This window comes from Phascolarctos cinereus, unplaced genomic scaffold (genome assembly GCF_003287225.1).
Source record: "Phascolarctos cinereus isolate Bilbo 61053 unplaced genomic scaffold, phaCin_HiC Scaffold_4;HRSCAF=312, whole genome shotgun sequence".
Taxonomy (NCBI): domain Eukaryota; kingdom Metazoa; phylum Chordata; class Mammalia; order Diprotodontia; family Phascolarctidae; genus Phascolarctos; species Phascolarctos cinereus.
This window is the reverse complement of record NW_027555847.1, coordinates 524,763,320-524,773,838: the sequence shown is the minus strand read 5'-3', so window position 1 is coordinate 524,773,838 and position 10,519 is coordinate 524,763,320. Positions and strand designations below refer to the sequence as shown.

General features: G+C 35.1%; 1 pseudogene; it reads left to right on the top strand.

Annotated features, from left to right (window-relative positions):
• Window positions 1-3,592: 3,592 nt before the first annotated feature.
• On the top strand, window positions 3,593-4,124 carry LOC110207756 (ubiquitin-conjugating enzyme E2 C pseudogene; annotated as a pseudogene).
• The last annotated feature ends 6,395 nt before the right edge of the window (window positions 4,125-10,519 follow it).

The window sequence follows — 10,519 nt, the reverse complement described above, 5'->3', positions numbered from 1 at the left end:
GGCCTAGCAGAAGAAGTATAGTCCCTCTTTCATGTGCCAGCACTCCAACTACATGAAGTTAGTTATCATGTAATTTACCAATTCTCCCTAAAAATCTTCTTTTTCCTCCAAATTAAATATTCAGTTCCTTGAAGTTATCTTCCTCATATGTCTCTGTTGCTAGTCACCTTATCTGGGCAGATGTCAATTTGTCGACATCCTTCCTAAAATGTAGCCTCTAGGAGTGCATAAAAAAAACCTTATAATTGGTTGGAATAGGATGGAATACAGCCAACACAATTTCCTCCTTCATTCAAAGCATTATGCCTTTCTTAGTATTTGTGTTAGCTTTATTGGCTATGATGTTACACAGACAAATCACAATGAGCTTGAAGTCCACTAAAACAAAGGGATAGTAATCTGTTTGTCATGTTTTGGATCATTTTCATATACCTTGCATGGATCATTTTCTAGACACATTTTGACAAAGTCATTCTTGTTAGGTTTATTTTTGAACTCATTTAAAAGACTTATTCATATGAAATTTCTTCATTGATCTTAGTCATAGAACTAGAAGGATTAAAAAAAAATCTAGTGCAATGCTTTCATTCCACAGGTGAAGATAGAGGCCTAGGAAAATTAAGTTACTTGCCCAAAGCCACACTAGTATGGACAGGATTCAAACACAAATCTAGTACCCTTTCCACTGTACCACATGCCATTCTTCTTTCTTTTCCAAACCTTTTTTGTTCTGAGGACAAATTTGAACTCAGGTCCTCCTGATTCCAGGGCCGGTGCTCCCATGCCATTCTTCACCTGTTCAGATCGTGTCAGGATCCTGACTTTGTCATCTAATGTGGTGATTATCTGTACCAGCTCTTCCAATTATAAATTTGATAAACATGATCTTTGTCTTCAACCAAGTCATTTTAAATATATGTTAAGCCACAAATGGTCAAGCAATCTTCTGATTAATTGACTTGAAGACTGTCTTTTAAGTTGACTTAGACATAGTAATGGTTTCTACTTTGTTCGAGTCTTTCAAGAAATTCTGATTTCATTTAAGTACACCATCATCCATCTAATATCTCTTCCTCTTGTCAACAGCTATCCCACTTAGTTAAGTCGATTACTAACTTGGATATTTATAGGCTTTCCATGGTAGGACAATTGTAGTAAAAATGGATAAATATAAACAATGGGCAAAACACCATTGCATCTCTAAGGCATTCTTCAGCATAAGGGACCAGTGCTAACTTCCAGAATATTCTTACCAGCAGATCTTCATGCAAATTTATAAAATGGCCATAGGTTTCCATCACATAGATAATGAATATGGTCAGACTTAGTTAGAACTATCAGACTTGACTGTCTGCATGCTATCTGGTCATTCATACTGTGGATTTACTTTGAATATGAAATATACTCTTGAATATATACTCAATATACCTAATTATTGATTGGTAATGACCATTAATGGGCAGTTGCTCAAAATATCTTCAACAAGTGGGATAATAGCACTGCTTTGAATACCTTCTGAATTAGAAGGCATATCTGTCTGAGGACTTGGAAACAACAACACAATCTGGTAGAAGGTAGATGATACTGAGGATAGAGCAAGGGACTTTAAGTTAGGAAGACATGAGTTCAAATCTGGTCTCAGATCCTTCCTTCCTAGCTGTATGACCCTACATAAGTCATTTAACTTCTGTCACAGTTTCTTCAACTGTAAAATAGGAATAATAATAATATCTTCCTTCTAGGATTGTTGCAATATCATATTTATTAAGTACTTATTATAGGGCGTGCTACTGAATAGGCACTTTATAAATGCTTGTTTCCTTCCTTCTCTCCTTCTCAAGTCCTAACTTTGAGATCTGTAGAGTCACTTTGAAGAAAGAGGTGGCTTGTTTTCCCAGAGCTTAACTGAGGTGACTTCATCTGGCAGAGCCTTGCCAGTCCTTGCTTACATTCATGCTGTCACAATAGCAGGAAATAAAACTGTAAAGTGACCAGATCTTTGGATAATCAACTTTCCAGTCCTTCAACCATCAATTCAGTCTGAAAAACCTGAAATATCAGTCTGTTAAATTAATTGGAACCATCTCAGCTCTAAATCATCAGAAATAGGAAGAACCTTGGGTACGATCCTACCCTAACTTTTCAGTTTACAAGTGTTATCCATCTAAATTGGATTTTAGTTTCTTGGCTCTCAATGAGGATTGCTCAGCCCCCAAATCTTGTTTTTTTGTTTTTTGCTTTTTGTTCATTTGTGTTGCTTTGTTTTGTTTTCACAACTAGCACATATAAATGGTTCTCCAAATGAGACAATAAGGATGTTAGCAGCAGTGGACATTTATCGAGTCCTTTAAGATTAGCAATACACTTTACATATATCATCTCATTTGATGCTTTCAACAACATGAGATAAGTATTGTGCAGTCATTTGGTTGTGTCCAATTCTTCATGGCCCCATTTTGGGTTTTCTGGGCAAAGATGTTGGAGTGGTTTGCCATTTCTTTCTTTTTTTTTTAACAAAATAGCAAAAGTTTATTTATTTATACATTAATGTTGTGGGTTGGACTAGAGTTTAAGAAAAAAAAAAAGAAGAAAAGGAAAATAGTCTATCTATGAAACTGAGTCCGACACAGAAAAGAGGACAATACAGATTATGAGGATGGGAAAAAAGATAAGCACACACACGTACACATACACACAAAATGGAGGAAGGTGGGCTGGGCATCCAGGATCAGGGCTCCTGGCTAGTCATCTGCTTCATGTAGGCTTCCAGCAGGTACTTTTTAAAGGCTATGGGGTTTGTCCAAAGTTCAGCAGCATGTGTGTTCAATGGGCTATCAAATAAATAATATTTATTGAAATGGCTATGTTTGTAAATGTATGACTTTTCACTTTAATGACCTAAATTATATTTAATTAAACACAGATCTTTTGATTCTCAAAACCAATTGAAAATGTCTGTGCAAAACCTAAAGCTGCTAAATTGAATCTGTTTAATACATTTCTAAAGTATTTAGATAGACCCATGATTTCTAGGATTAATTCTGTTTCATGCGAACCAATTATAATTTAATTTTGTCTATGCTTTTATACAAAGAAGAGGCTCTAATACTGCATGGAATGATTTTTATTACTTACAAATAATAAATACTACGCAGGATCAAAGAAAAGAAAAGCTTCCTTGGAGAATCTGAAAATGAATACAAACATAGCCATTTCAATAAATATTATTTATTTGAATAAAAAACATTGTGAGGCAGTGGAAAGAGTTCTGGACTTGGAGTCAAAAAACCTAGGTTGAAATGCTAGTTCTAGCATTTATTACCTGTTTAACCCTGAGGAATTCATTTCACCTTTCTGAGACTCAGTATCCTCAATTCTATCATAAGGATAATAATACCCAAAATACTTACCTCAGGGAAGCTAAGGGGTGCAGTAAGTTCAAATATGGCCTCAGATTCTTACTAGGTCTGTGGCCCCAAGTAAGTCATTTAATCCTGTTTACTTCAGTTTCTTCATCTATAAAATGAGCTGGAGAAAGAAACGGCAGGCAGTTGCCACCTGGGAGTTTCTCTTCCTTTATCTCTGGTCTACCATGGCCTCTCAGAACCACGACCCCGTGGTTGCCAGCTGCCCATAAGGGGGTCAAACCTGGGGAGGGTGCTGCCCGTGCTTCCATGGGCAAGAGGTTACAGCAGGAATTGATTACCCTAATGGTGTCTGGAGACAAAGGAATTTCTGCCTTCCCAGAATCAGACAATGTCTTCAAGTGGGTTGGGATCATCCATGGGGCAGCTGGGACAGTATATAAAGACCTAAGGTGTAAGCTCTCGCTGGAATTCCCCAGTGGCTACCCATGCAATGTTCCCAGTATGAAATATGTCACACCTTGTTACCTTTCTAATGTGGACATCCAAGGCAATATCTGTTTGGACATCCTTAAGGACAAATAGTCAGCTCTGTATGATGTCAGGACCATCCTGCTGTCTATGCAGAGCTTGCTAGGAGAACCCAACATTGATAGCCCATTGAACACACATGCTGCTGAACTTTGGACAAACCCCATAGCCTTTAAAAAGTACCTGCTGGAAGCCTACATGAAGCAGATGACTAGCCAGGAGCCCTGATCCTGGATGCCCAGCCCACCTTCCTCCATTTTGTGTGTATGTGTACGTGTGTGTGCTTATCTTTTTTCCCATCCTCATAATCTGTATTGTCCTCTTTTCTGTGTCGGACTCAGTTTCATAGATAGACTATTTTCCTTTTCTTCTTTTTTTTTTCTTAAACTCTAGTCCAACCCACAACATTAATGTATAAATAAATAAACTTTTGCTATTTTGTTAAAAAAAAAAGAAAGAAATGGCAAACCACTCCAACATCTTTGCCCAGAAAACCCAAAATGGGGCCATGAAGAATTGGACACAACCAAATGACTGCACAATACTTATCTCATGTTGTTGAAAGCATCAAATGAGATGATATATGTAAAGTGTATTGCTAATCTTAAAGGACTCGATAAATGTCCACTGCTGCTAACATCCTTATTGTCTCATTTGGAGAACCATTTATATGTGCTAGTTGTGAAAACAAAACAAAGCAACACAAATGAACAAAAAGCAAAAAACAAAAAAACAAGATTTGGGGGCTGAGCAATCCTCATTGAGAGCCAAGAAACTAAAATCCAATTTAGATGGATAACACTTGTAAACTGAAAAGTTAGGGTAGGATCGTACCCAAGGTTCTTCCTATTTCTGATGATTTAGAGCTGAGATGGTTCCAATTAATTTAACAGACTGATATTTCAGGTTTTTCAGACTGAATTGATGGTTGAAGGACTGGAAAGTTGATTATCCAAAGATCTGGTCACTTTACAGTTTTATTTCCTGCTATTGTGACAGCATGAATGTAAGCAAGGACTGGCAAGGCTCTGCCAGATGAAGTCACCTCAGTTAAGCTCTGGGAAAACAAGCCACCTCTTTCTTCAAAGTGACTCTACAGATCTCAAAGTTAGGACTTGAGAAGGAGAGAAGGAAGGAAACAAGCATTTATAAAGTGCCTATTCAGTAGCACGCCCTATAATAAGTACTTAATAAATATGGTCAGTCAGTATGTATTAGAAATTCAAGTAACAAGAGACTCACTGCATCACAAAAATTACTTCCTTATTTGGAGTTAGAATTTCCACAAGGATATTATTATCCTTGAAGTGGTTGACCTTGGAATCTGTAGTAGAGATATAACCTCATATTTAATACTTAGTACTCAACAAATATTTATTAATGACATGACACACACTGGGATAAAATTCCAAACAAAATGATCTATATTCTCAAGTAGCTTATATTCTATAGGAATGCTTGTCTTTACTCTTGTATTATCACATTATCTTGTATATGTACATGTTTATGCTTTTTATTCTTTTCTCCTAATTCCCCTTCCTCTGTCTTCTTAAATGTCTTCCCTTCCTTATATATGATTCAGTGTTCTTTCTAGCTGCCTGCTCTTGTGTGAAACTCACTTCAAAGTCTTCTTGCTACTGTAAGACTATCTTTCATAAGTGGAGTCAATCAAGTTTTGGAGTATGACAAATAACCATATGTAGCTCACAATACACTTCAAATAAAACTAAAAAGAATAATGAAAAATTCTGTCAAAACACTACCAAGAAAAGCCTTATGATTGTCCATTTTATTATGTGAAAACATAAACTCCTAGACAGAAAAGAATGTCATCGAAAATTAAGCATAATGCTTAGCACATTGTGAGTGCTTGATAAGTATTCATTTATTGAATCAATCAGTCATTTTTGGTTGTTCTTTATTAAGGCTTTAAAGATAATTCAGTTATTTCCAGACTGAATTGGCAAAAGTTATAAATGCCAATTTCATGGTATAGATTCTTTAGAAAAGCCTGCTATTATACTGTCAATCAAGATCATAGAATTGTTATACGAATCTGTTGTATTATTGATTTAACAGCTAGTTCATTTCCTTATCAAGATAGATTTTATCCATGACAATACATTTAAGTAAAAAGGAAGTTGGGGAATGCAATTGGAATTCTGAGATTCATTAGTTTTCCAAATGATTCAGCCTGATGTTGAATATATTTGGAACTGAATAAATACACAAATGAGCTAACAACTTGATAATAAAAATAATTCAAATTTTTATAGCACATTAAGCAAAAACAGGTCTAATACACAAAATAGATCAAACATGTCCTCCAACAACTTGTCAGTATATTGCATGTTTTCTCTAAAAGACCATATATAAATTTACTGATTTTTTCTTAGTTCTCTGGTTTGGCAAATTGGCTTAAACATATCTTTGTAATGAAAATTGATTATGTGCAATACATAAATGCTTATAGACCCTTCAAGCTTGCTTGTTTTATTAAAGACACGATTTCCAATGTTGAAAAACATAAATTTTATTTTAATATATTAAAATGGTGAAAAAATAATAGTATAGAATTTTAAATCTATTTTTTCTATCATAGATGACAAATATTATCTGAAACATCTGTACTAACAGTTACTTCACCAAAAACATACATATGATTAATTACTTTAAATATTAAATTCCACATATATGTGTATACTTATATATGTGTGTTTATGTGTGAATTCTCACATATACACATGTATTCTAACATATAGAATATGTTAAATATATTCTATTATATGGAATATAGTATATAATATATATACACTTATGTACACACACATATATTCTAATGTATAATATATATTCTCTTCTAGGGATCTGGCACTGCTATGGGAGTTATGAGGTAGTGTAAAAGAATAGGGATCAGAGATTTAGATTTGGGAGGTATCTTAGAGGCCTTTGAGCCAAATAACTTCATTTTTCAAAAAAATGAATAGAGACCTAGATTAGTTAAGTAATTTTCCAAAACTCACATAGCTGATCAGCACCTGAAGTAGAACTGCAAACCAGACTTTCCCAATTTGAGGTTCAGTGCCTTATCTGTTGTAGCAATCTGCTCTCAGAAAGAGAATATATTAATTGGAGGAGCAAGGTATAACATTTGAGTAACAGCAACAATAATGATAGTTTGTTGATGTAACTCATTAAGATTTATAGAAAAATTTCCTTAAAATAGACCTAGAAGATATTGTAAGTGTTATCATTCAAAATTAGATGTAGAAAGTGAGGAAACACTCAGAAATAAAATAACTTGCCTAAGCTCATACAACTGGCAAGAATTTGACACAGGGTTTGCTAAGGAATGGTAAGCCATCTCTTGAACCTATCTTTTTGAGTTGCCATATTTTTCCAGAAACACTGGACCTAAAATACGCCAGAGGCTCTGAATGTATTAAGGATGAGCCCTTCCCCTCTCCAGCTGACATTTGTTGTTTGCACCCTGATTTGGATTCCCTATGTATCCTTGGGAGTCAGAACAGGATCCAGTCAGTCTATAATAGGCTGAGAAACTTCTTGTGCATCTGGGACCCTTGTAGATAAGCAGGACATCATATCTTCATGGTCTAGCAGTCCCTAAGGGAAAACATGGCTCCTTTTGTCATCGCCTTGTTCCTCTCCTTCAGGAAAGATTGTGTCCTTTTCCCATCTTTCCTAGACCTTTTCCCCTTCTCATGTCACTCCTATTGAGGAGGAAATTTCTGATTTCTCCTCCTTTGTTGTACTGTCATAAATATGCAAGCTTCTGTTTGGATTGTGAACTCTTTGCTCTGGCTTTGCGTTCCATACACATGTCCATTTCTCTTGCAATGAAGCTAGTTTTCACATAAGTTTCATGAAGCTATGATTGCCTGTTGACAATTTTAAACATAGACTTCTTTTGACTGTTAAGGAAACGATTAAAGACAAATCAGGTTTATTGATCAAAATGAATAATGCAGACAATAAGTAAGAGAGGAAATCAGAATAGAAGTTGAGAGAAAATCCCTGGAGGAAGAAGTGGTATTGGAAGGATGAAATATGTTTGACTAGGCAGAGGGGAGGGGAATGATATTCTAGAGACTTTTCAATTATGCAGTTAAAGTCAAAGGTTCTATAAAACTCTTTTGGTGCAAGTGCATGAGAATTTTGTTTCACAGACACATCTTTGGTGAATGAAACTAAAGAAAATTGATTAATAGGAAGACTCCTGACTCTTATTGAATAGTTTTTTTTCCTCTAATCCTGGGAAGGTTTTAATGTTATTTCAAAACAGATGACTCTGAGCTCAAGCTTATAAAAATAATATTAAGACTATTCTAAGGAGGATAGAAGTGACATTCATTCCAGCAGTGCAATTCCCTTCTTCAAATGTAAAGATCAAGGAAGCAAAAATGGAAGTAAGGCATTTAAAGTTCAGATTATATTTAGAAAATGAAATTTCAAAATTACCTGAGGGGGTAGAATGGGAGAACATTTGTTTTAGGATTCAATGTCATAAGCCTGGGTGCTTCAGTTCATAACAGAGGAAGAAAAGCTATTGAGCTAAGTGAGAGGTGGTTTTTCAAAGTTTATCAGTGAGGTGTGAATAATACATTGGGAGTTTTGCCTGGAACTGATAGTGTGTTACCTGCTTCAGATACAGGTAGCAAAGTCATAGTTGTCTGCAAATGGAAACCAAGAAAACAGAATTTTAAAATAATAGAATTAATGTAAGTATGGTTTCTTCATAAACCCTTGTAAATAATTGTCAAAGAGTGGCTGTGTCTAATGACAAAGATTTATATGATAGCAATAAAATATAATCTTGTTGCTTTTCAATCATGTTCCACTCTTTGTGACCCATTTGACATTTTCTCAGAAAAGTTACTGAAGCAGTTTGCCATTTCCTTCTCCAACTCTTTTTACAGATGAGGAAACTGAATCAAACAGGGTTAAGTGACTTGCCCAGGGTCATACTGCTAGTAAATGTCTAAGGCCTAATTTGAACTCAGGTTTTCATAACTCCAGGCCTAGCTCTCTAGTCATTGAACCACCTTTGCTGTTGTTCTGTCATTTCAGTCATGTCTAACTCTTCATGATCATATTGTTTTTGGAGGGGGGTAAAGATACTAGAGTATTTTTTTTCATTTCCTTCTCTACTGTGCCACCTAAAATATAATCCAAGAATTCTAAATTCTAAAATAATTCTAAAAGGACTAGGTAACGATAAATGGGGAAGTATAGGCACAAGAAAAGGAACATGACAGTATGCAGAATAGAGGGAGAGATGTAGAGGGAAAAGAGTAAAACAGTTTGAAAAAAAAAGAATAAAACCCAGCTTCTCCCCCATACTCTCAGGTTGGAATAGATTGCTTTATTTAAAGATATTGATACTGTTATCTAATTGATGTAAAAATGAAAACAATTTCAGAAAGGAAGGGTTGGGATTCAAGTATAGAGTCACTGCAGGTGTTAAATTGTGTGTGACAGGGAGGTTTGTACAGTAAAGAAAGGATTGTTGGGGGGATTCTTTTGGATAAGGTTTTATAGGAGGAAAATAACTTTCCTAAAAGTTTTTATCAGTCTTGAATGAGAGAATCTTGTTAGAGGACTTATACCGTCTTCACTATCACAATCATAACTGTAGGGTTTGCATTGGGGAAAAAAAAAACATAAAATACACTAATAAGTAAAAAGCTATTAAAAAACAAACAAAAAGAAAACTTAAACTCTATGAAAGGTGAAAACCTGAACATGATGACCTGTTTACAATCATAACTTAGACATTGAGTCATAACTTACGATGCTATGATCTGTGAAAGCCAAAACAAGGATATCGTGACCTATAGGTGAACAGGACATGATCAACACACAAACTTATATTTGGGCATAAGATTGGCTTAACTCTCAAGCTCATTACTAAATAGAAAATCTAAAATATGTCCCAATCAGTAATGATACACTCCCTACTTTCTCTTGCCTTTTCTGTTTTCTATAATTACCATGGAGATTTGGGGAGTTCTTTAGTGGGGATTCACAGAACTGTCTGGTTGTCACCCTAGACCAAAGATTTCCCCTGTTTGTAATTATTAATAATGAATGATTGAACTCCTACCTATAATCAGTCTAGAACTCTGTGGCCTCTTCCTTTTGTATAAAAAGAATACCCCACAGTTATAAGGTAAGTACAGGGTTCCCCAACCAGAGGGATTCTGGACCTTACAATCAGTATCTTTATTACTTTAACCTTCCCTACTCGTAAAGTAACAGGAGAGGGTAAGACAAATATTTGTCTGGCACAAAGGGATTTGCAGAAGGACTGATACTAATATTCTGAAAAGTAAGAAATCAAATACAGATGACTGAAAACTGTAATAAAAATATCATTGGAAAGATTTTGGAGAATAATCACATCTACAATTGAAAACACTTGCTGTTCATAAGCAAATTGTATTTAAGCTATCAAGTTCTAAATCTATCAAACATATGAAAAAGAAACCTTGCAAACTCTTTGAATTATTTAGCACTTTAGATTATCCCATCAGGCTTCTTTGATACAAAATAGATCACATACCTCATTTTTTGAAGAGAATGAGAGACAAATATTAATTGAG